This window comes from Ambystoma mexicanum, chromosome 6q, assembly GCF_040938575.1.
Source record: "Ambystoma mexicanum isolate Mex_15411 chromosome 6q, UKY_AmexF1_1, whole genome shotgun sequence".
NCBI lineage: Eukaryota > Metazoa > Chordata > Amphibia > Caudata > Ambystomatidae > Ambystoma > Ambystoma mexicanum.
This window is the reverse complement of record NC_090937.1, coordinates 1,314,287,447-1,314,313,398: the sequence shown is the minus strand read 5'-3', so window position 1 is coordinate 1,314,313,398 and position 25,952 is coordinate 1,314,287,447. Positions and strand designations below refer to the sequence as shown.

General features: G+C 43.4%; 1 protein-coding gene across 1 annotated transcript in view; it reads left to right on the top strand.

Annotated features, from left to right (window-relative positions):
* Nucleotides 1–500: 500 nt before the first annotated feature.
* The window catches only part of C1QTNF7 (C1q and TNF related 7), a 329,399-nt gene continuing 303,947 nt past the window's right edge, over nucleotides 501–25,952 (top strand). Inside the window, exon 1 of the mRNA XM_069631937.1 lies at nucleotides 501–646. The gene's annotated coding sequence lies outside the window, so the exon portion shown is untranslated. The remainder of the gene's footprint in view (nucleotides 647–25,952) is intronic.

Sequence of the window (25,952 nt, the reverse complement as noted above, 5' to 3'; positions counted from 1 at the left end):
CCATGGGCCAATAAATTATACTTGACCCCCGCCCCCACTCCTACAGTCAAAAGTTGCCGTTCCTCCTCCCGTGCTAATTTCCATACCACGGTTAAAGACGTCACTCAATATAAATGAACTACTGTGCGAATACGCAATACATGATACGAACAATATTTTCAAACACTCTTTGAATAGGACAATTTGAATTAAATCAATGTACATGTAAAGAGATAGCAGAAAACCAGCATGATTGGAAAGTGAGCTTTCTTTGCAATGCCCTGCATCCACTGCGCCCGTGAAGAACAACTGTAGGTGGTTGAACAGACACACTAAAGATGAAAATGTCAAAAATGGAAACTCATCCGATTCTTATGCTTCCACTTAAAAACGCATTAAGAGCGGGTCTTTTTGAGCTGCGTAGTCTAATCTGAAACTCCGCCCTGGGTTCAAAGCGTGGCGAGCGAGCGCCATTGACAAATGACATGTCTGACGGGGTCCAGGGGGAGAGCCCGGAAGTGGCCTAGCCCGCTCAGATTCCAGAGCGCTATGGGTTGGGGGCTGGGGCTGGAGAGAGTTAACAGCGGGAGGAGGGCCGTCCACAAAGCACCACATCTGCATGCACTGGAGTTTAGTATCAGCAGCTGGGGAGGAACGCGCAAACACAGTAAGTGACTCCTTTTATTCTTCACCATGTGAAATGTGTTCTCATCAAATGCGTGTGGAGACATTTCTGAGGACCCTTTTGTGTACGTAAAGTGAACCTAGAAACTCCTACAGGGACTGAAACCTAAACTGCCCAGGCTATTGCCATGTTGACCTCTTTTTGTAGTGCAAAATTGACGTTTTATTTACTGCGTATGGCAGGTAATGTGAAGGATGTGGCAGGATCTTGCCAGCTGTGTGGTCATTAGGCGAACATTAGGCGAACATTTGCAGAGAACGTTGGACCGACGGATTAGACGCAGTTCCCCAGTTTTGTAGCATTTATCATTGCTATGTTTTACGGGTCAGTGGAATGAAAGTGAGATATAAATTACGGGGAAGTCTTGATAGGACACAGGCAGCTTTATGTTCATATCAGCGCACATATATAAAATAAGCGAGCTATAAAAGGGTATGCGGCCTTTGTTACAAAGATAGAAAATATCAGGAGTGATCAATGTTGGTCTACACTATAGGGGGGGGGGGTTCCATAGCAATATCGATGCTGCTTTCGTGATTTAGAAGCACATTTTAAAACATTCGGATACTGAGAGAGTATTGGAATAGGTTTTACAAAGATGTACTACTGTGTGAGAGTGGTTTGCTTTGTTTATGTTTGCGTTATTATATATGACAATATTCCTTAATTGGGGTGGGGCTATTGGGCTGGAAAGTGGGTGTATTTTTTTGTCTTTTTTTACGTGAATTTTGATAATGATCTAATAGAACTTTTGATGAAATGTATTACCTAAGCAATTTTATATATGATGATGTATTTATGAATGGTTGATTTTAATTGTGCTAAATGTTTATAATGAACTATTGCACAATAAAATAGATAAGAATAAGACATATATAACGTGCGCCGTGAAATCATGTTTATAATCACTGTCTACAAGTGGTGGCGTGCTGTCATCCCAACTTCCCTATCGCCCTATGGTGTTTAAAGAGCTGGGATTGTGCTGTATATATTTTATTTAAAAAAAATGTGGCATGCATTGTAGATGCGAGAGGCAGTGCCATTCGAAGACATCATGCATTGAAGGTGTAATCCCACCCTCTGGCTGCATCTCTGTGCTGGGAGTTAAGCGCACATGACCAAAAGGACTTTTTCTATTCAGGTGTATTGGGGAGAAAGAGCCATTGTAACTCCACCCAGTCCCACCCAGGTTGGGTGTTACCGCGCGCTGTCAGGTGGTTTTTCACTTTGGGAAAATGCAGGGCATCGGTGTAAATGGTGTTACGTTGGGTGGCATGCTAACATCCGGAGATATCCCCTCGAGAAGGCGATGAGTAAATGATGTGAATGCAGTGCTTTCCTCCCTAACAATGCAGATCATTTGGAACGAAAAACACGCACAGCCAGGGTGAGTGGGAGTGGCATCCGAGGGCGAGACACTTGCAGAGGATGTGGGGTCTGGGCGATTGCTTCCCGAGTGCATGGATAGTTTGACTACCTTCAAAAGCTTCCTATTTGCAAGTTTTTTGAGCCAAGGGAGGCACGATCATCTCAATCTGTGTTATTGACAGCGCGCATTTTGCAATTGGGCAGCGTGTAAATATGCAGATGGTAAAAATGATGAATGTACACATCCAGCAATGTGCAAGTCTGTTTTCTGCAAATCTGACATAAAGGACGGGGAATAAAAACGGTCCCTATTTAACTAGGCAAGGGAACCAGCACACGTGACTCCCCCCCAGCACTGCTCACCAGGACGCATAGCCGCCTAGAACCCTCGACAACAGCACCTTGCATCCTCCCGCCACCTGGCAGCGTACATAGCCGCCACTACATCCTTCTACCCAAGGGCAGTCCCACACGCCTCTGCTACCCCCGCGTGGGTGCCTCTGGGCGTGCCAGCCACACACCAGGAGAGCCAGCAGTCAGCAATAGGTCATGCCACACCACCATAACCAGTCACTGACCAAGTTACAATCTGCTTGACAACCACTGTTCACATATTGTAACTTGTTTTCATTGCTGTGGAATGTGTACCCACGCACCCGCAATTATGAGCTAGTGCCCAGAAGACGTCTGCATTACACTCGATGTCACTATTGAATATCAGATGTGTGCTGCTCAATTATTTTGCATGTGCCCCAGCAGTGAGTGTGGGCAGAATGCTGTGCCGGGTCTATGTGGATATAGTTCCGCATTAGCCACATTTGGCAGCTGTAGAGATATGATTGGAGGTCTGCCACATGGACCTGGTGGACTTTAAATTGTGCAGGTGTGTCATCTGCAGCTTAAACAGATCCAATGCATTCCTTGCAGGCGCTGTGCTACACTGAGCCACATGTATGTTTACTAGTGTAGTACACTGGGCCACATGTGCATTTACTAGTGTAGTACACTGGGCCACATGTGCATTTACTAGTGTAGTACACTAGGCCACACGTGGATTTACTAGTGTAGTACACTGGGCCACATGTGCATTTACTAGTGTAGTACACTGGGCCACATGTGCATTTACTAGTGTAGTACACTAGGTCACGTGTATTTACTAGTGTAGTACACTGGGCCACATGTGCATTTACTAGTGTAGTACACTAGGTCACATGTGTATTTACTAGTGTAGTACACTGGGCCACATGTGCATTTACTAGTGTAGTACACTGGGCCACATGTGCATTTACTAGTGTAGTACACTAGTAAATAAAGTAAAGTAAATCGAACTCAGAACAGAAACCTCTTTCATGGCTTTCAGAAAGGCACTGAAAACTAAACTATTCAGGTAAACCGCACCTGCTCCGCTGTTCCCCTGTAACCTTGGAACATGAGTATTTTATTTGCCTAACCACTGAACCTGCAACTAACTATGTACCTATGTTTCTACATACTGCCAAGTAAATATTCTGTAACAGCACCTTGATGCCAGAGGGCAGTTTGTGCGCTTTATAAATGGAAATAAGTAAAAAAAAAAAATACACTGCGCCCATTTTTATTTAGTAGCGTAGTACACTAGGCAGCATGTGGATTTACTAGTGTAGTACACTAGGCCCCATGTGGATGTACTAGTGTAGTACACTTGGCCACATGTGTATTTACTAGTGTAGTACACTAGTCGCCGTGTGGATTTACTAGTGTACTACACTAGGCCACATGTGTATTTACAAATGTAGTATACTGGTCCACGTGTGGATTTACTAGTGTAGCACACTAGGCCCCATGTGAATTTACTAGGGTAGTACACTAGGCCACATGTGTATTTACTAGTGTATTACACTGGACCACATGTGGATTTACTAGTGTACACTGGACCACATGTGGATTTACTAGTGTACTCTGAGCCTCATGTGGATTTACTAGTTTGACACACACTAGGCCCCATTTGGATTTACTAGTGTAGTACACTAGGCCACATGTGGATTTACTAGTATAGTACACTAGGCCACATGTGTACTTACTAGTGTACTGAGCCACATGTGGATTTACTAGTTTAGCACACTAGGCCCCATGTGGATTTACTAGTGTAGTACACGAGGCTGCATGTGGATTTACTAGTATAGTACACTAGGCCACATGTGTATTTACTAGTGCAGTACACTAGGCCACATGTGCATTTACTAGTCTATTTCACTGGTCCACATGTGGATTTACTAGTGTAGTACACTAGGCCACATGTGGATTTACTAGTGTAGTACACTTGGCACCATGTGTATTTACTAGTGTAGTACACTGGGCCACATGTGCATTTACTAGTGTAGTACACTAGGTCACATGTGTATTTACTAGTGTAGTACACTGGGCCACATGTGCATTTACTAGTGTAGTACACTAGGTCACATGTGGATTTACTAGTGCAGTACACTAGGCCACGTGTATTTACTAGTCTATTACACTGGTCCACATGTGGATTTACTAGTGTAGTACACTAGGTCACATGTGCATTTACTAGTGTAGTACACTAGGTCACATGTGTATTTACTAGTGCAGTACACTGGGCCACATGTGCATTTACTAGTGTAGTACACTAGGTCACATGTGTATTTACTAGTGCAGTACACTAGGCCACGTGTATTTACTAGTCTATTACACTGGTCCACATGTGCATTTACTAATGTAGTACACTAGGTCACATGTGGATTTACTAGTGCAGTACACTAGGCCACGTGTATTTACTAGTCTATTACACTGGTCCACATGTGCATTTACTAGTGTAGTACACTAGGTCACATGTGTATTTACTAGTGTAGTACACTGGGCCACATGTGCATTTACTAGTGTAGTACACTAGTAAATAAAGTAAAGTAAATCGAACTCAGAACAGAAACCTCTTTCATGGCTTTCAGAAAGGCACTGAAAACTAAACTATTAAGGTAAACCGCACCTGCTCCGCTGTTCCCCTGTAACCTTGGAACATGAGTATTTTATTTGCCTAACCACTGAACCTGCAACTAACTATGTACCTATGTTTCTACATACTGCCAAGTAAATATTCTGTAACAGCACCTTGATGCCAGAGGGCAGTTTGTGCGCTTTATAAATGGAAATAAGTAAAAAAAAAAAATACACTGCGCCCATTTTTATTTAGTAGCGTAGTACACTAGGCAGCATGTGGATTTACTAGTGTAGTACACTAGGCCCCATGTGGATGTACTAGTGTAGTACACTTGGCCACATGTGTATTTACTAGTGTAGTACACTAGTCGCCGTGTGGATTTACTAGTGTACTACACTAGGCCACATGTGTATTTACAAATGTAGTATACTGGTCCACGTGTGGATTTACTAGTGTAGCACACTAGGCCCCATGTGAATTTACTAGGGTAGTACACTAGGCCACATGTGTATTTACTAGTGTATTACACTGGACCACATGTGGATTTACTAGTGTACACTGGACCACATGTGGATTTACTAGTGTACTCTGAGCCTCATGTGGATTTACTAGTTTGACACACACTAGGCCCCATTTGGATTTACTAGTGTAGTACACTAGGCCACGTGTGGATTTACTAGTATAGTACACTAGGCCACATGTGTATTTACTAGTGTACTGAGCCACATGTGGATTTACTAGTTTAGCACACTAGGCCCCATGTGGATTTACTAGTGTAGTACACGAGGCCGCATGTGGATTTACTAGTATAGTACACTAGGCCACATGTGTATTTACTAGTGCAGTACACTAGGCCACATGTGCATTTACTAGTCTATTTCACTGGTCCACATGTGGATTTACTAGTGTAGTACACTAGGCCACATGTGGATTTACTAGTGTAGTACACTTGGCACCATGTGTATTTACTAGTGTAGTACCCTAGTCGCTGTGTGGATTTACTAGTGTAGTACACTAGGCCCCATGTGGATTTACTAGTGCAGTACACTAGGCTACATGTGTATTTACTATTCTATTACACTGGTCCACATGTGGATTTACTAGTGTACTACAGTAGGCCACATGTGGATTTACTAGTGTAGTACACTTGGCACCATGTATATTTACTAGTGTAGTACCCTAGTTGCTGTGTGTATTTACTAGTGTAGTATACTGGGACACATGTGGATTTACTTGTCTAGCACACTACGCCACATGTGTTTTTACTAGTGTAGTATACTGAGCCACATGTGGATTTACTAGTTTAGCACACTAGGCCCCATGTGGATTTACTAGTATAGTACACGAGACTGCATGTGGATTTACTAGTATAGTACACTAGGCCACGTGTATTTACTAGTGTAGTATACTGGCCACATGTGGATTTACTAGTTTGACACACACTAGGCCCCATGTGGATTTACTAGTGCAGTACACTAGGCCACATGTGTATTTACTAGTCTATTACACTGGTCCACATGTGGATTTACTAGTGTAGTACACTAGGCCACATGTGGATTTACTAGTGTAGTACACTTGGCACCATGTGTATTTACTAGTGTAGTACCGTAGTCACCGTGTGGATTTACTAGTGTAGTACACTAGGCCCCATGTGGATTTACTAGTGCAGTACACTAGGCCACATGTGTATTTACTAATCTATTACACTGGTCCACATGTGGATTTACTAGTGTACTACACTAGGCCACATTTGGATTTACTAGTGTAGTACACTTGGCACCATGTGTATTTACTAGTGTAGTACACTTGGCACCATGTGTATTTACTAGGGTAGTACCCTAGTCGCCGTGTGGATTTACTAGTGTAGTACACTAGGCCCCATGTGGATTTACTAGTGCAGTACACTAGGCCACATGTGTATTTACTATTCTAATACACTGGTCCACATGTGGATTTACTAGTGTACTACGGTAGGCCACATGTGGATTTACTAGTGTAGTACACTTGGCATCATGTGTATTTACTAGTGTAGTACCCTAGTCGCTGTGTGGATTTACTAGTGTAGTACACTAGGCCACATGTGAATTTACTAGGGTAGTACACCAGGCCACATGTGTAGTTACTAGTGTATTACACTGGTCCACATGTGGATTTACTAGTATACACTGGACCACATGTGGATTTTCTAGTGTAGTTCACTAGGCCACATGTGGATTTACTAGTATAGTACAATAGGCCACATGTGTATCTACTAGTGTAGTATACTGGGCAACGTGTGGATTTACTAGTGTAGCACAGTAGGCCCCATGTGAATTTACTAGGGTAGTACACCAGGCCACATGTGTAGTTACTAGTGTATTACACTGGTCCACATGTGGATTTACTAGTATACACTGGACCACATGTGGATTTTCTAGTGTAGTTCACTAGGCCACATGTGGATTTACTAGTATAGTACAATAGGCCACATGTGTATCTACTAGTGTAGTATACTGGGCAACATGTGGATTTACTAGTTTAGCACACTAGGCCCCATGTGGATTTACTAGTGTAGTACACTAGCCCACATGTGGATTTACTAGTATAGTACACTAGGCCACATGTGTATTTACTAGCGTAGTACACTAGGCCACATGTGGATTTACTAGTTTAGTACACTAGGCCCCATTTGGATTTACTAGTGTAGTACACTAGGCCACATGTGGATTTACTAGTATAGCACAATAGGTCCCATTTGTATTTACTAGTGTAGTACACTACACCACATGTGGATTTACTAGTGTAGTACACTAGGCAACATGTGAATTTACTAGTTTATTACACTAAGCCCCATTTGGATTTACTAGTGTACTACACTGGACCACATGTGGATTTACTAGTGTAGTACAATAGGCCCCATGCGGATTTACTAGTGTAGTACACTAGGCCGCATGCAGGTTTACTAGTGTAGCACACTGGGCCCCATGTGGATTTACTACTGTAGTAAACAGGGCCTGATGTGGATTTACTAGTGTAGTACACTAGGCCACATGTGGATTTACTAGTTTAGTACAGTAGGGCTCATTTGGATTTAGTAGTGTAGTAGCCTGGACCACATGTTAAATGTTAAAATGTTAAAGGTTTTTGTACCGCGCACCGTCCCCAACGGAGTTGGTCCACAGGTGCTCTGGTGGATCTGTAAATCAGAAGGTGGGATGGGTTAGTAGGTGAAGCGGGAGTAGGATAGTGAGAGGAGTGGTGTTCTGTTGGCAGCTTCAACTCGGTATAGATTTACTAGTGTAGTACAATAGGCCCCATGTGGATTTACTAGTGTAGTTGTACAATGAGCAGTTACGCCACCGGAAATGAACCTGTCCTAAAGCAATATTTGCAGACGGAAGAATGAGCACTTGCCATTTTTCAACGTACAAAAATAGCTATAATGGAGATTTTCTTATATGGTTGCTGGCAAAGAATAAAAGGTACGCCAAGAATCTGAAACAAAATGTTCCCCGTAGAGCAGAGTATCAATATAAGGCATGCTGTCTATGCAGTCTCAAACCTAAAATGTGGTCTTGTGTGGAAATGCCTGGCCCAGGAGTGTGGGGATCCCAGTTGAAATCCCAACATCGGCACTTTTTACAACACAAACCTAATCGCTAATCCAGTTAAAGGGTGCGTGCAAGCCCACTTGCTTTTACTCCCAGCCTCAAAATTACCCAGGGGACTGCGCAAACCCTCTGAAAAAAGTGGGCAGGTGCCGTTCACCGGTACGTACCATTGACTTGAGCTCTGGAATGGCTTCATAGGCAGAGCAGGGGCAACAGGAATGCTAACCTGCCTGGTGCAGGTGGGTAGGAAAGTATGAGACACCCACTTCCCCATGACATAAGTGTGTCTAATGCAGGACTTTCCACAATTTGCCACGGCATTAGAGGAATCTGGTGTGTCATGGGTCAGAGGGAGCGTGTAAGAGTTGCAGACTTATATCCAGGGGACGACTTTCTCTCTGAGATGGGCAAGCAATCTAGGATACCATTCTGGGTTAAGGCGTTTTGCGAGACTATCTAAAGCAGCTTGAAATTGTTGGCTGGGTTTCCCAGCAGAATCTACCTTATTTGGTAAAGTGTGGGATCTAGGCATGACCGGCCACTCCATTTCATTGACTTTTGGGTCAGTCTATTCCGATCAGAATTTGCCATTGATAAAGATCATGGCGATGTGGGAAACAGATGCAGGGAAGGATTTTTCTGGTGTGAAAATCCTGTACATTTGCGAGAATCCAACGACTGCAACACAGTAGGCTCCATAGACCCTCACTTTCACCACTACTAAAAAAGAAATGTATGCATTCCAGCAACCATCCCTCCCCAGGTGTTGTGAGGGGGGAGCTTCCTGCGTTCTCCCTCTGCAGTCCTGAAACGAGCATTGCCATTTCTAGGGTGAGGTGGGTAGTGTTTTGGGAGTGTGACAGGGAACGCAAAGTTGAAGTCCCTGAATGTCTGTTTAAAGGGAGGTACCCCGAACAATAAGCGCGGTTAGGGAATATATAAGTTTAACAACCTAGATACAGTATTATCCAAGTGCCTCATAGACATGGTTGGATGTCACCAAATGCCCCCGTATGGTCTGCTTAGTTGAAAAGCATGACAGGCTGGTCATCTGTATAAGAAGAAGTATATACACAGTCAAAGAACGGACAGTGAGTGGGATCGGAATGCTACCAGACACATATGCCCCATAGGCCGACGAATGAATTAAGACTGTCATTATTTAATATCATCAGACTTAAATCTGTTGCATTAATGTATGTTATGTTGCAGTTTGCGACATGCATTATCCGTCATCGACACCCGTTTTTTCGACAGGTGTTTTTCCAAACAATTTTTGCTGAAAAAACGAATCGAAATGTTTTTTATTTTATTTTTGGGGGTTCACCCTGAAGCCCCCACCTCCCACTATTTGTCACTGTTCTGACCCCCCCCCCAACCCTTTATATGCCCTTTCTGACCCCCAACAAAAATGTCGATGTGTTTTTTAAGCAAGAATTGTTCAGAAAAACACCCGTCGAAAATACGGGTGTCGATGATAGGATGTTGTACCTGTCTGTGGTGGGTGCATGATTGATGAAATGGCAGTTGCCGTATTTCGCAGATGAAATCGAGCTCGGGGGAGGTTGGAGACCAGCTTCTTCTGAAGTGTTGAAGCAGAATTGAAAGTGCGAAGATTTTGGGCAATTTTGGTGGAAAATGGCTATTGCACTAATGATGTTTTTGCTTCTTGCAAGCATTTGAACAACCAATAACATTCGTTTCAGTGAACACTTTGATGCTGTACAGTGAATCATCGTCCCCAGCTGGGCACAGTATGAGTCCTCTGCTTCTAATGTGTAAGCAGTCGAGCAGCCGCATTCTGGATACACTGGAGTTGCCTTACACTGTTGCCAGGAAGATAACACAGGGAGACTTCCTGTCATCAAGCCTAGATTGAACAACAGCTGACGTTGCCAAAAAACAATAAGGCAGAGGGCCTCATTACGACTCAGGCGGAAAACCATGGTGCTAACAACACCATGGTCCATGCCGGTAACTTACCGACTCCGCCATGAAGAAAGGGGGAATTACCACCCCATTACAAGGTTGGTGGGGCGGTAATTCCCCCTTCCTCCATGGCCCTTCCCCATTCCCATTTTTGCCCCATAGGGCTCAATGGGAATGGGGAAGGCGCTAAGTATGGTATCGCAAATTGCTGTACCGTACTTAGCACCAAGGACCCTTTGCGGGTCGCTACCTTAACGGCTGGTGTAGACCAGCCGTTAAGGTCGGGTTCCGCAAAGGGACCTCGTAATCAGGCGCTAATGGGTTAACAGTGCCGCAGCCGTTTACGGCGTCGTTAACCCATTAGTGGAATGGCGATATTTGACTTAATACTCGAAGACGATGACACCATCTGCTTTACTTGAGGGGTAGGAGACAGATTGGGACACACAGAATGCCCAGGTTTTTTTCCACATTGACGTTTTATGGACAGGAACCCATTCAGGGGGGACAGAAATGTGGGGGACAGATATTTCGACTTTTGCCAAGCAACATGACTTCAGTCTCTTCACTATTTAGTTTAAGACCATTTTGCTGCAATCAGGTTGTGATGAAAGTCACAAACCTTGAACTTACATCAGCATCCTCCCACTCCTTATCCAAGCGGAAGATGAGCTTGCTGTTATCCACACAGGTGTAAACGCTGACGTCATAACATCAAATGAGCTCAGCCAAAGGGGGAACATGCAGATTTAAAAAAAGGACAGAAAGAGAAAATCCTGGGGAGACCACACAAAGGAGGTGGACAAACTAGTACATATAGGATGCCAGTGAAATAAATCTAATGCAGTTAGAAGGAAATGGACCCAGCCTCAATAGAGATGGAAGTGGTTGATGAGGATGGGGTGGTTAATGGTGTCCTAGATCTCTCATATAATGAGAGCCGCCACCATTCATCAGTTTCCCTAAATCGAAGACCACCCCACTGTTGGCCTGCTTGACATCATACCACTGCTTTACAGTTGAGACACTCTCCAATTCTTGCTTCACTACCTGCCTATGCCTTCATATTATGCTTATGTTGGCTCCTCCCCAGCCCATCTACTGCTGTGTTTCCACTTCCAGGAGTTTCAACACTCGTGTGCCGGCAAGTGAATCTCTCTCTTCGCAGCTGCCTGTGCCCCCACACCATGCAATCCTTACCGCGACCATTTCTGTAGCTAACTAACTTCATCTTGGCCCTACTTGCATCTGATGGAGTCCAGTTTGATCTCAAGATAGAGGGTCCTGATGTGAAGAGACCCTTGGCCAACTGAGACAGAAAAGCAGTGCCATATCCCCAGCTGGTGATGGCCATATCAAGATGCATGTAACCAATAAAACAGGGAGAAGCAGGTGTGACACCCATATTCCAGACAGCCTTCACGTAAGCAAGCCGAAGGGTGACAGTGCAAACTGAGAGCGCCAGCATGGCAAGATATACGGGAACATCCAGTGGATGCCATGCTGGCAACAAGGCGAGATGGTTTGAACAAAAAGAGAAAACCCAGAGGGGAAGACTTGCTGGTCAAGCGTCAGGGTGATCAATAGAGATGCACACAGTGCCACTAGTCTTATGGACAATCTAACGCAGGTGTGGGTAATTATCCCTCAATAATGATCATCTAAGGCTACATCATCAATAATGATCGATGTCATCTCTTTTTATATGTCTTCTGTGGCATCATCATCATCATGTATTTCTTTACAAGGCTATTGGCATATATTTCACAGGGTCTTGGACAGCGCAGAGTTAACAAAGGCACACATTAAATAGTAGATAGGATGGAATGCAAGTATTTGCTACGCTTTGGGCATGAATATTTTCTTGGCAGTGTTTGGGCACTTCTGATGACTTGCCAAGCCAGGTCTTCAAGACATTATATATAATGCAGCAAATGCTGGAATGCTGCTAAATAAGGTATCGCGAAGGCTCTTTCCTTAGGAAGTTGCTTGGGTGCCAGAATCCTTCCCATTGCACGCTGACGGGAACTGCTAGACCCGAGCTCATGGGAGGAATATTTATAATGTTGCTTTTCTGCTCATCGAGCTAACATTACTGTTATCCAAAACAAATATGTCAAACTAAATGTTTCCTTCATGCATTCCTTAGCAACTACTTTTAGTTTACCCCCAAATGGCACCGTCCACAACTTAGCACGAGACGCCCCATTACAGCAAAATGAACCACAGATCCTTGGCTCTTGTTGTACAAGCACATTCTATATGCAAGTTATAGATTTGGTGAGAAACGCAAATGTTTTTCTTCTGTATTATTTGTTCTCTTTGCGCTCTTCGTGGGCTTCCATTCTCAACCTATGCTGCCTCAGAAGGGCCCCGTCTGATTGCTCAACCATTTGTTTTACTTGATGACTTGCGTTCTGATGGGGTCACTATGAGGACGTTTGGAAGAACCGACCGTTTTTCCTTACAGCCGGACTCTGCCTGGCCATTCCCACTTGCCTCTGCACTTGGAAGACAGGCCTGGATCGGGGGTTTACTGTGTGTGGATCGGAAGGCTGCATGTGGTGTGCCCAATGAGATATCTGGTGTGCACACTGCATGTGCATTAGGCTACAGCTGCAACCCCGCTGCCGTGGAACTCAACGGACTCCACAATGCCTGGGCCGCAATCTGCGGGTTACTCCCACAGACTTGGAACCTCCATGCGCCTCTGCATGGACGGCTGCAGCATGGGTGCAGGGCATTCGCAATTAATGTCTAATGACACATGCAAACATGTGCCCCTCCCCACCATTACAAAAGGAGGAGTGTGGTGGTAGAGTTTTCTGGAGCAAGCGGATTGGCATGGCAAGTGTCCACTTCTGCCTGATGCAGAATGGGGCTGTGAGAGGTGTTATCACCACAGACAGGACACAATATGAGCCATATACATCAGCACAGCAATTATTGCAAAGGCGCACGAGCAAATATTTTTCTTCCTGCTAGGGTCGTAAAAGGCCTAAGGGCAGACATCCTGCTCATGCCAGGACTTTGCTGAACGTGCCCTTTGGCCGAGTCCTGCTTCCACATATAGGGATTCTTTGACGTTCGACCCAGTGACTCCCCATTCACCATAGTGCTGTTCTTACCTTGAAAAGCCCAGGTGCATGCATCCCTGTTGGGCTTTGCAAACTGTCTTTTGGTTGCCTATGAATCCATTCTAGCACACCCCAGAATATATAAATGCTCCTGCCAGCTAACATTTCCCCCTTCCCTTGCTGCTCTTTCACCTATACTTTCCCTCTCTCTATTGGCCCGTGCCGTTCCTCCACTGCCTTCACTTGCCTTCTTTACCCTCCATCATGCACCTTGACTTCAGTCCATTGCTCCTTGTACTCAAAGTTTTCCTCCCCTTTCCATAGCCTGCATCCACAAATCCATCTAACATCTACATCAGTCGCCCCCCTCTTGCTCCTAATCCTCTATATGAGCACCAATCACGTACGATGCGCTCATTCTCCCAGGAACTCCAACCTCATCTATCCCCTTCGCTTAAGCCCACCTGCTGCTTTCCCCACCTCCTATCGCTGTTTCACTTGCCCTTTGCAATGCACAATCCCTCTGCACAAAGTCTTCTTACATCGCTGACCACTTCGACTCTCATCGTCTTTCTCTTTAGTTTCTTACTATCAAAGAAATCTGCATCTCATCTCATGACTCTGCTCCTTGCTCCCACTCCCTCATCATGCTGTGAAGTTTGGTGGAGCGGGGTTTCTTATCCATAAGGCCCTCCCTACTGACCCCCTGCCCTCCTCTCACTGCACCTTCTCCTCGTTTGAATATGCCACTATTCAATTCCTCCCTCCTTCTCCCCTCACTCTTTTGGCTCTCTATTGAACCCCTCTACTTCTGAACACCTCCTTCCCTGACCTAAATCTTCTCCTTGAGTCACTTCCCACCAACATCCCCATTCTAATGTTGGTATCACGCATGCACACATTCTTGGGCACATACCTTTTGTCTTTAGCACAGGCACTGCAGAAACATGGTACACAGGTCAATCCCCATGTGGAAACCACCATCATGTTAGCACAGGAAGGTGAGGCGTGTGGTCTGGCGAACACCAAATAAAAGGTAAAAACCCCAGTTGGGGAAAAACCTTGGAAGGCTCCTGGTAAATTGATGGTAAGTATGATGCAGGAGATGCTCTTCGATGAAACAGAACCATCAGGATGCAAACGGCATCAATAATGGTAAGCAAAGTCTCAGGTGCTGCAGGGTCTTTAGAACACAGGTGGCAATCAATAGAGGAAGGCAAGTGAATAAGTTGGAGCCACGAGCTGTCAGATTGAAGCAGGAATAAAGGTGGAGAATTCTCAGGAGCAGCTAAATAACAAAAGGCAGAAACATATAGGCAGTAGGAAAACTGGAGAAAAGGAAATGTAGGAAGGCTAGGAACTGCGTGAGAGAGAGTGTCAATGGCAGGACTCACAGGAAAGTTGCGACGCACAGATCACCATTGTAGGATTCCCTTTAACACGGTCTTCCGGGTCAGCGCTGAGGATGTCATGATGTGAAGGAAAGGACGTGTGGGGAACATGGCGGCCGTCTTTGTATGGGATGAAATGTATCCTAGAGGGCGCATGTATTCTCCAGCATTGCCACAATGACCACCATCATGGTTTCCGATGCATGACAGTTGGGGGACTTTCATATTCCCAAGCCCTCCACAGCATCCCACGTTGATCTTAATTCCCTCCATTGAGACCACTCACTCCGGGGTTCGTAATTGAGATTCGGTGATCAGGAGCTAAAACCAGCTCCTGGGTGTCGGGCACCACCCTGTAGGCAGGAGCGACCGCAGAAGAACCAGGAGCTACCAGAGATGTTCCTTTAATATTTTGTCCATTTTGTATGAACCATTGTGTTTAAATGTGTATTAGATATGTTCTAATTCTTCTTTATGATTCTCAAATACTCAAAGTTAATGTAACATGTACATGTTTAGAAGGCAGTAGTTGGCCCTAGGAGCCAAATGTAGCTCCTGGTAGCTGTTGATTGCAAGCTAACCAGGCTCTACTATGCAAGAAGCAGGAGCTAAATAGCTCACAGCTCCCTTCAATTATGCACCCTGTCAGTCTACCCCCTCCACAACCATCCTATCCACTCTGATGGGAACTCTCTTGACCTTCTCTGTCTCTTTACTTTGCTTTCTTCCTCTGATGTCTCCATTTCCCCTCTCCTACTGTTTACTGTCATTCACTTTAACGTCTTGGTCACTCCATCCTCTACTCTTCCTCTCCCATCTCTAATAACCAAAAGGACATTCAAGCAGGATCCTCTTGCCCCTTACCTTAATGATGTGAGGATCCCTCTGCTGTCTTTTCCCTATTTATACCTGTACAATTGACCATGCATTTTCGGACTTTAACTATATGCATATGTTTTATTTTGACCAACACTATCCTGCATGCACATTCACACCTTCCTGAACCCATCCTCAGCCCAGCATCACCTCAGAGTTCAAGACCATCAAAACAAATGTGTGCCATGGCCTATGCTGCTGGAACAAATCCTGGATCTCCACCCAGAAATTCCCTTGTTGATATCTCCTCTGCATTAGACTCTTTAAGCTAGCTTGGGCTGGGGCAGGCTTCGAGGCGGTGTGGTCCAGCAAAGAATGTCCAACCAAGGTATTATACAAAATAAGAGTGTGCTCTAGCACCTTTGGGCGTTCTCATGCGCAGAATGGGATTACCATAATAAATTATCTCAGACCCAAAAAAACAGACAGACTCAAATAATTTGTCAAAATACTACTTTATTATTAGCTCAACGAAGTAGGGAAACCTGGCGAACAACAAATTGTAGTCCACACACTATCATTCCATTTCAGTTATGCAAAAGGCTTTATACCTCGATGTGCATCAGCTATGACATAATCCTATGTGACAAATAATAAAACCCTTATGGATGGAGGGGTTGGTTAGGGCAACATATCTATTTATAGAAGCTATAAGTGTTAGTAACATTATTGGCTGCCCTTCATCTGGCAGGCATACCTTGAACTTCCCTCCAACTATGTATAAAACAGATTATAGCAACATAACAGCAGCGGGTTGGCATCTGCAACATTGTATGCTCACCTTTGCATAGGCCCTCTGATTGGTTGGCATTCTCTCCCAACCTTGGACATTCGCTTGTTAGCAGCACGTAAGCAAAACAAAACTCAGGTGCAGAAAACAATGTCAGACTATTGCCCACTTGCCCAATTAGTCTACCATCTCTCATCAGCCAAACTTTCAGTCAAGGCCTCTCCTTAGTACTTGACCTTGCATGATGTTCTCTTCTTTGGAACTTTAAGAGGAGTTAAGGCACACAGTTATCTTTATCTGGAGCTCATGAATAGGCCTTGTTTCCTGGTCTTGCACCACGTGCGAGGAGACCATTATTTTTGCCATCTTGCCTTTCTATTTAGTGCTGTTTAATTCAATTAGGTTGGGTGTCATTACCCTCTTCGGCCTATGGAGACTTGCTTGCTCTGTCTCACATATGCTTTCTGCATCTTCAATTGTTCAACACTTGGCATTCACAAATGTTCGCTCATTACTTAATCTAAAAGAAATATGTCCTTCGTACATTGCTTATCCTTGTTGACTCCCTTTGTACCCTGCAGGTGCTTCTTGCCGTGGCATCCTTAGTCTCTGGAAAACAGTTATTCTTTGTTCATACACAAATTTGTATTTCCAGCCTCTACCAGCCCTGTAATCTTGGTCTCTCTCCTTCAAGCCTTTCGCTTACTATTACTCAGAGCCGACGTCCATCTTTTCAATATGGCCGCTTTACCTGTGTTATGTTTTCTACTGCAGCAAGATTCTATGTGACTTATCTACCTTGCGTTTCTGTGTATATAAATGTACTATTCATCTGGTTACTTATCTTCTTTGCATATATGGTTTCTTCTCACTCGTATACATGTTTACTTTGGTTCTTCGGTTACATCTTCATTCTTTAAGTATTATTATATCGTTTTAGTGTGTCAACGTCTCTTCTCCTTATGACATCGCTTTCAACCTGTCAGATTTTCCTTTACAGCTTTTCGATATTCAATGGTATCTGCAGGTCTCCTGCTACGACTGCAGTTCAAGGGTACATTCGATATGGTTGTCTGAGTGCATAACATCTCTCATACACTCAATGTAGTGGTAGAATAATACCTGGTGTCATGCGCAGTGTCTTGTTGTTCTTCATACAGTATGTCGGAGGTGAGGGGGTAGGTTCAATCAATGATGTACATGTCTGCTTCTCCACATTAGTCTTTAACTGAACTAAAAATAGACACCACTAATACAAACACTAATATCCCACCACTGCAACAGAAGACACAGAACTGCATATTTTTTAATAAAAGGGTCACTCTGGATTTGATGACAGGGGTAGCCAGGCAATAGTTTGAGCAGCAGTCTTCAAGTTAAATGAGGAATGTCTTTCAAAAGGTTGGAAGTTGGGCCTTAATTGACCGTGGGTCCCTTTAAGGCAGGCCATCAAGTACGCTTTCGGTTTGTCCCTGAAACGCAATAGTGTCAATCCAGGAATCATTCAGAGCGGGTGAACTGGCGTTGGGTTGGTGAGCGGGTCCACTTTGTCAAAACGTATTTTGGTTCAACAAGCAGCAACAGCACTTTGCACAAAATATTTGACACACACATGCATGAGATGTCTGTGTCAACATAGCTCATGAGCTGTTTGAGGTGGGAACCATAGCTGTTTCTTTGTCCCAGGGTTGCTGTAAAAACCAGTCCAAGGTCTCAAAGGATAAGGTGACTCCTTGCTTTGCCCTTTCCAGATAGGAAGGTTGCCAGAGAGTACTTTCAGGGGCGGTCCCCTGGAGTGAGCAGTATCTTGGGTACCAGTCTTCTGATTGCAAGCAAGCCTTGTCCAACAGCAATTTATTCCCAATTGTTTCTCTAGCTTGGGTAAAGTAAGGCCAAGCGAAAAAATTACTCAAGTTCTTTTGGAAGAATTATTCATTATTTCTACATGTTTCTACCTTCTTGAAGGCCTCAATCATCTCCTGTATTGAAGAGGTCTTTGGGCAGACTGAACACCGGAAGAGCTGTATGGAAATCTATATCGATTAAAAGTATATATAGAAAGAAAAGTGCCAGTTTAAAAACAAACATGTGAGCTTCAGCCTGCGCACTGAAACAAATGACACGTTCAAGGAAATGTGCAATGTTAGCAACCCACCTACAATAAGTATGTTTGTCCAAAGTAACCGATAAAGCCAAGAAAATAAGTCCTTCCAGTTACCAGAAAGTATCAAGTAACTTTAAAAAAAAAATTAAATTATTTTATTTGTTCATTACAAACTTAAAATATTTCAAAACATGATCATCAATTCTTCATATACAATCACTTAAAACATGTAAGAAACGAAAAAGTAAATGTACAGTATCTTTCATAGTCTATCTCTATAGTGTGTCCATTCTTTCCAGAGGATCCCTTGCTAGTTAGACACTCAGCTCTTGTCAATTAGTCTCTTTTCTAGGTCTTCAAGATAAACTATTAGAGCAAATGTTAGTTGCTTATCATTTACTTCACTCATCAGCCTCCACAAATCTTCTCCACTCAAAGATGCTCTCACTAACTTCACCTCTCCTAAATGGATAGTTCTGAGTTCTCTTAGACTAGCACAATACAAGATGAGATTTCAATGTTTCATTTGTCGTTCCACAAAATCTACATAGTTTGTCCTCTATGATTTCTCTTTTTCTAAGATGTATCACTTCCTTTGTTTGGAATAGGTTCAATGGAAATTTCATGAATATTTTTCTTTTGTTGTTACAGGGAAACAAATCAACATATTTAGGCAGGGTGTTTAGAGCTCTTGCTTCGGGAGGTGCTTGATACATACACCTGTGTGTTGATCTTTGCTCTGAGGTTTTGCACCAGACCGGTTCCCACAATTTCTTTTTCACTTTATTTGAGTTTTGAATCAAATTATCTTTGTTCATTTCCAGTTGCGCTAACAAACTTTCACAATTTTGTTTCCACTGTTAACTTTTATTAAAATGGATAAACAGTCCAATCTGGGATGAAAACACAGCACTTCCAAGCAGAGGAAAATCAGGCGATCTTCTGATGTTTGGTTATTTCCTTTACAGGATTAAGAATCAACATTATGGAACCTACAGATAATTAAAATTTGAACCTTCGATAGGAGTTTGATAAGCAATTACAATGTATGATGAAAATGACTATAAAAGTTATATTGTTGAATAAAGGTAGCAGCATGGTATGGACTGCTAAATAGCATTCCTTCCCCCCAAGCATAGAAAAACAGTATCTTATGGGGTCGGCTTGCTTTCCCATGAAAGAAGTGTGAACACTGGTCTTTGAGACTGACCATAAAATGATATGACTGAACCTGGAGTTGGTTCACATGATATAGACATCGAAAGCAAAACAAATTCTCCTTATTTACATCTTCCATCTGCCGCTGAGCTTAGGATAATATCTTTAAATATACACTAAATTCATCCTGACCAGTGGTCCTGTCTCAAGTAATCTGTTCTGTCAATCAGCCAGGCCTCTCCTGAAGGAAAACTCACACCTGGAAGATCTAGAGTCTGATAAAAGAGGCAGATGCTGGAATCACTCAAGGCATGGGTCATGGATGGCCCTTGCCTGCCAGCTCTGTACTTCAAAGAACTTTTAACATGATGACCAGGCCTCTCTGGGTCGCAGTCCCGATCTTAAAGAAAATAACACCATATATGACACAATTTGGCAGTACGAGCCAGGAACTGTAGATGTCATTTAATATTGTATAGAGTGGAAGAGAGATTAAAAAATGCGTTTTGAATTTTACATTTGGATTCACTTTATTGCTTTAAACTTTTTATATGAAATAGGATAGAGTTATTTTTTGTAAATGTTCAGAATGAAAAGCACTATCAGCTGAATGTAAAATATTTTTTTTGCATTTTCATTATGTAAATTTGGCGAATGTGGAAAACTATTTGTAGAAATGGCATGTGCCAGTGGTTTATATATCCTACTGTCCATGCTAGTGAGCCTGTTACTTTGATATGGAAAAACTATTTTTGCATAAAACATTATTGAGTAAAAAGCCAAAATGTATAAAACATCCACCACACTCCATGTCGAGATAAGAATCACACTGTTTGATTTGCCTGCAACCTGCTGAACTGATTAGTAATATGGTCACAAGTGTGGAATATGCTGTTTTAGAAAGTTACAATTGTTTAGTATCAAAATCTCCAGGATGACATCACAACAAATGGGAGGGAAACAGGGTTTAGAAGTCACTCCCATATGACTGCCCTATTCATTAGTATGCCTAATTACTATAGAGGCGGTTGGTTTAGTGTGATGTCACTTTTGGAATGCTGTCAAATCATAATACATTGACCAATTAGATTAGAGAAATGATACACACCTTTAAGGGGACGTGTTTCTATACCATAAAAGTTCAAACCCATACATTCCGAGGACAAACACTATCTCGCTCACTCGCTGACTGGCTGGTTAATGGAAGGGAAGAAGGAAAGAAAGGAGAATCAATAACAACAGAAAGGAGAATGAAATAGACTGTTTTCCATTGTACCTATTTTTGGATTTCTCAGAGGAGCACTGCAACAGAGGTCTGCCTGTATTTAATGTTCCAGGCCTTCTTCAGTGAGAAATACAGCAGACACACCCAGATACAGAAAGAAGGGAACCAGACTGTCGAGGGAAGAGGACGCCCTTTTGCTGACTCATGCTCACCTTTCCAGAGGGGGGGGATTAAACCAGTCCTTAAGAGAGTGCCCACTTGTCTGTGAGACAGCCAAAAGAAACTCATATGTTAGTATAATATTAATTAGAAATTATTCTGACGGGAAGCAATACTCATGTCAGTCCTTTTATTTAATTGGCTAGATACTCTGAGAAATGAAAAAATATTTCAAAGGTGTAAGTGCTTCTAGAGACTTTAGATTTGATAGAATAGACCCCAAAGGGTGTGTATATTAGGAGATTCCTGACTCCTTCTCTGTGCAATGGCCAACTGCAGACTAGGAGTTCAATGATACCTCACTTTACACATGCCAATAAGGGGAAGGCAATTAATGCAATTTCCTGGTTACATCACCAAGCAGAGTCCTGTTACTGGCGCTGATACACTCATGAATAAGGGGAAAGGTTCATTAACCGTTACTCATTTTTCTGTCCTTAAGTTGTCCATTGAAAATGAGAAATGTAATTATTTTTGATACATTAACGCAATAGAAACATCACTGAAGGAAATTTAGAAAACATGTAAGTTGAACATACATTTTCCTTTTTACAAGCGATTTACTTGCAGTAAAGCCAAGTAGCCAGTATTTCAAACAAGTTTTCAAGAAAACTGCTTGTCCATTGAGTAAAAGGGTGAGATATCTAATTTCAATAAAGTGGAAGTAGAGAGATTTAGCTAGGCAGGTGTACTCTGATTTAATTTGTTTTTGACAAATGAAAGCCTCATCCTTGAACCTCATGCATTTTTCAATCCTAATGCATTTTGTAACACCACACCAAGCCACCTGCCACTGCAAGTCACCATTGTTACTGGGTCCTATGCCTTTGAGGCCCTAACACCATGAGGACTTAACATCAGAGATTCTGCCATTTCAAGACCTCGCCATCACAACCCTCTAGCACTAGAAAGCCTCCACCACAGGTTGACCATAACAACAAACAACCCTCCGAGATAAGAGACAAGTTTGCCCCCGGAATAATTCACCCTAAGATAGTTTCCTCCTGGGATACGTATGCCCCTGTGATAACTCTGCCACTGGAATAGTTCTGCCACTGGGATAGCTCTTGCCCCCAGGATAGCTCTTTACCCTGGGACAGCTCTTGCCCCTGGGATAGGTCTTGCCCCAGGGATAAGTCTCATCCTAAAATAGTTGACCCCTGGGACATGCTAACCTTAACATTGTTTAACCCCTGGATTATTTAACCCCTGGAACAGTTCAACCCCCAAGACCGTTTACCCCTGGGACAGCCTAATCCTCTGGGACAGTTTGGGCCCCTGGGATACCTTGATCCCTGATTTCTCAGCCCCTGGGATAGTTCGACCCCTAGGATAGTTCCGCTCATGGGATAGATCGGCCCCTGAGATAGTTCGGCCCAGGGAATACTTTGGCTCCTTGGATACTCTAACCATGAAATTGTTTAACCCCTGGAATAATTGAGGAGAACCATCTCTGGTTCCGGAAGCACCTCAAGACCTTCCTCTTTTCCTCTGCCTTCTCTCATTCCCTCCCCTGATGATCTGTTCTGCTTCGGCAGTGTGCTCCTGGTTATCCTCTGATTTCGGACCCAGGTACTTGCCCACCCTGCCACGCACCCGCACTGCCTCCTTGCATTCCTTGCACTTGGGTCTGTATCTGTAACCCTACAGTCCCCCTTCTTTTCTACACTACTCATGCACCCCCTGTCTGTGCCTTAAACATAGCACTTGCCACTTGCTGGCTGCCCTACCACTTGTTGTATTTTTTCTAATCCTCAGCACTTTCCACTTTTTTCTCCCCCTCCACTTTCCATCTCCCCTCTCCCCTGCACTTGCGTGTTCTCTATATCACTGGGCCTACTAAGATTGCTGTTTTTGTTCTCCCTTGTTCCCCTTCTTGCCTCTTTGCGCTCTGAAACACTTGTGTCTGAGCGTGATACAAATAAAATATCATATCATGTTTAATCCCTATGACCACCTAATCCTGTGAGACATTTTGGGCCCCTGATATAGCTTGGTTCCTGATTGCTCAGCTCCTGGGATAGTTTGATCCCTAGGATAGTACGGCTCAGGGGATAGATTGGCCCCTGAGATAGTTCCGGCCAGGGAATACTTTGGCCCCTGGGATAATTTTGAGCCATGGGACAATTTTGACCCCTGCGATAGTTTGATGCTGGGATACTCCACGCTTTATTATCATCCTACACACCACGCACCCACCCAATTCTGGAATAGCATGAACAAACACAGCCCAAGCAAATACTTACCACTGAAACCTTAAGAAATTAAGATTATTGACCAAGGAATGCCCCAGCGTGGGTCCGGAGCCTGCTGGGCCTAGAATCCAAAGCTACTTCTCACTGATGATGCCCAACATGCCTGAAACGTGTCTGGGGATGCGTGTGATCACATGCAGAAGTGATGTGACCTAGCTGTTTGGGCTGGACTGCCCCTTTTGGGGTGAAGCCAAACTGGATTTGCATATGGTCTTTCCTCTTCTGTAATGGCTTGGCAGGCTGAAAAACGATGGTCTGGAGGGTTGCCCAGAGCTATGCAAGTGATTATGATTAATTAAATAACTTCCAGCCATTACCTTTTGGTTTTGGAATAGCATTAACAAACACAGCCCAAGCAAATACTTACCACTGAAACATTAATAAACGAGGAACATTAACCAAGGAAAAGTAGCCAGCACACACAAATCTGTGTCACTTGACACCAAGCTGAAAAAAAGAAAAAAAACCTGGGGACAACCAGATAGTCCACCAGGATGGAACCTGAATAACCAACCTAGCTAGAAAAACAGGCCCAGAATAAATAAAGAAATCTATCCCCTAATCAGCAAACCCACAACACAAAATCCTTCATAACAGGAAAGACTGACACACAAGAAATAGACAAAATACAACAAACCAAACGGAAGAAGACCAACAATCTTAAACCACCACACCTGAGAACCAACCAACTTCAATAAATGGCACTCCTAACCACCCACTAGAAGAGAGCCCCTATGCTCGAAAAAGACCAAAATCACTTATTCTTCGCTACCGATTATCTTACCACTGACTAGCACACCCAACCACCCAGAAACACCCCAAACACATAAGAAGGAATACCAAAAAATGACAGACAAACAGATGCACAACCAAATGAAATTAACTCAGCACACTGTTCGACACAAACAATTGTCAAGACATTAAGACTCATCAGCACAAGCTGGCAGATGAACCAGAGGAAAACATTTACTCAAAACACAACCTTTTAGATCTACTCAACACAGAAACTGACCAGCAAAACAGAATACAGAATCTAAAGGAAAAACAAACCAATACCAACTGAAACTTCCAACGCCACCTGCAAACGACAACCACAACCCAGAAAACAAAAAATACACTGCTAGCTAGTCAATTTTAGATCTATGTCAAAACACACCACAGAGATAAACCAACGCCTAAGTGATGGAGGAACAGACACTCTATTTCTCACTGAAACCTGGCTAACTCAAAACAGAGAACGGAAAAGAGGAGCAGATCTCGCTGTAACATACAAAGATCATAGTCTAACCTTAGACCACCACACCAACTTGTCATTCCTACTCATCTACAGATTGCCAACATACTCACGGACACTCTTGTGGACAACATCACCATAAAATATGACCCCCCTGATCCTACTAGGAGACCTCAATATCTGGTTAGAAGAAGAAAACTGCAATTCACCTAAAATACTAACAAATCAACTAGCAACAATGCATCTGCAGCAATTGGTCAAGGAAGAAAAACACACAGCAGGACACACCCTGGATGCAATCTCCTGTAAAAAGAAAAATGGGCACAACCCCACTCCTGATGTAGAGGCTCTGGAGCGAGCACCTCATAACACCCTTCATAATCCAAGCACCAACGTGAATACTAAGTAACTTCCCAAAAACTCCTGCAATTCAGAAACTGGAAATCCCTACATACCGTGTAACTTAACACCAGACTGGAATCTACAAAACCACCAATCAAAGTCTTGGATTCATCCAACATCGAAGAAAGTACTGAGACAATCCAAAAATGGATCCCAAAAACACTAGATGACATTTCAATGGAATGATCATTCATCCCCTTACTAAAGAAAACAATGGCAAGATTTTTCACACCGCAACTCAGAGCACTGAAGCGATCAAACAGGAAACTGCAACAAGAATGGCTAAAACTACCATCAACAGAAAAAAGACAGATGCAACAATACAAAGCGGAAATACTTAAAGCGAAAGAAATATACTACAAAGAACGCAAAACAAATGCAAGAAACACCCGGAAAAAGATGTTCAACATCATCAACTAACTAAGAAACCCAACAGCCTGCAACATCACACATGTCACCTCACAAAAACTATGCAATGACCTGGCAGACCACTTCAAAATCAAAATCACAAACATCCAGCATATTATCAAGAGCATGTCTGGAAAGACCAACAACTCCCCTAACCAGCCAATGCTGGGATCAACTATTAGACTTAACAACTACACACCAATTTCCACAGAAAAATTCACCATCCTAGTGAACAAAAGCAAGAGAGCCTCCTCCCCAGCAATTCCTTTCCCACCAAACATGTACAAAACTGTCCTCACCCACAAAACACCTGCAGAATACAGCTGCAACCTCTTCAAACATTCACTAGCAACAGGAAAGGTGCCACAAACCTTCAAATCGGTGTAC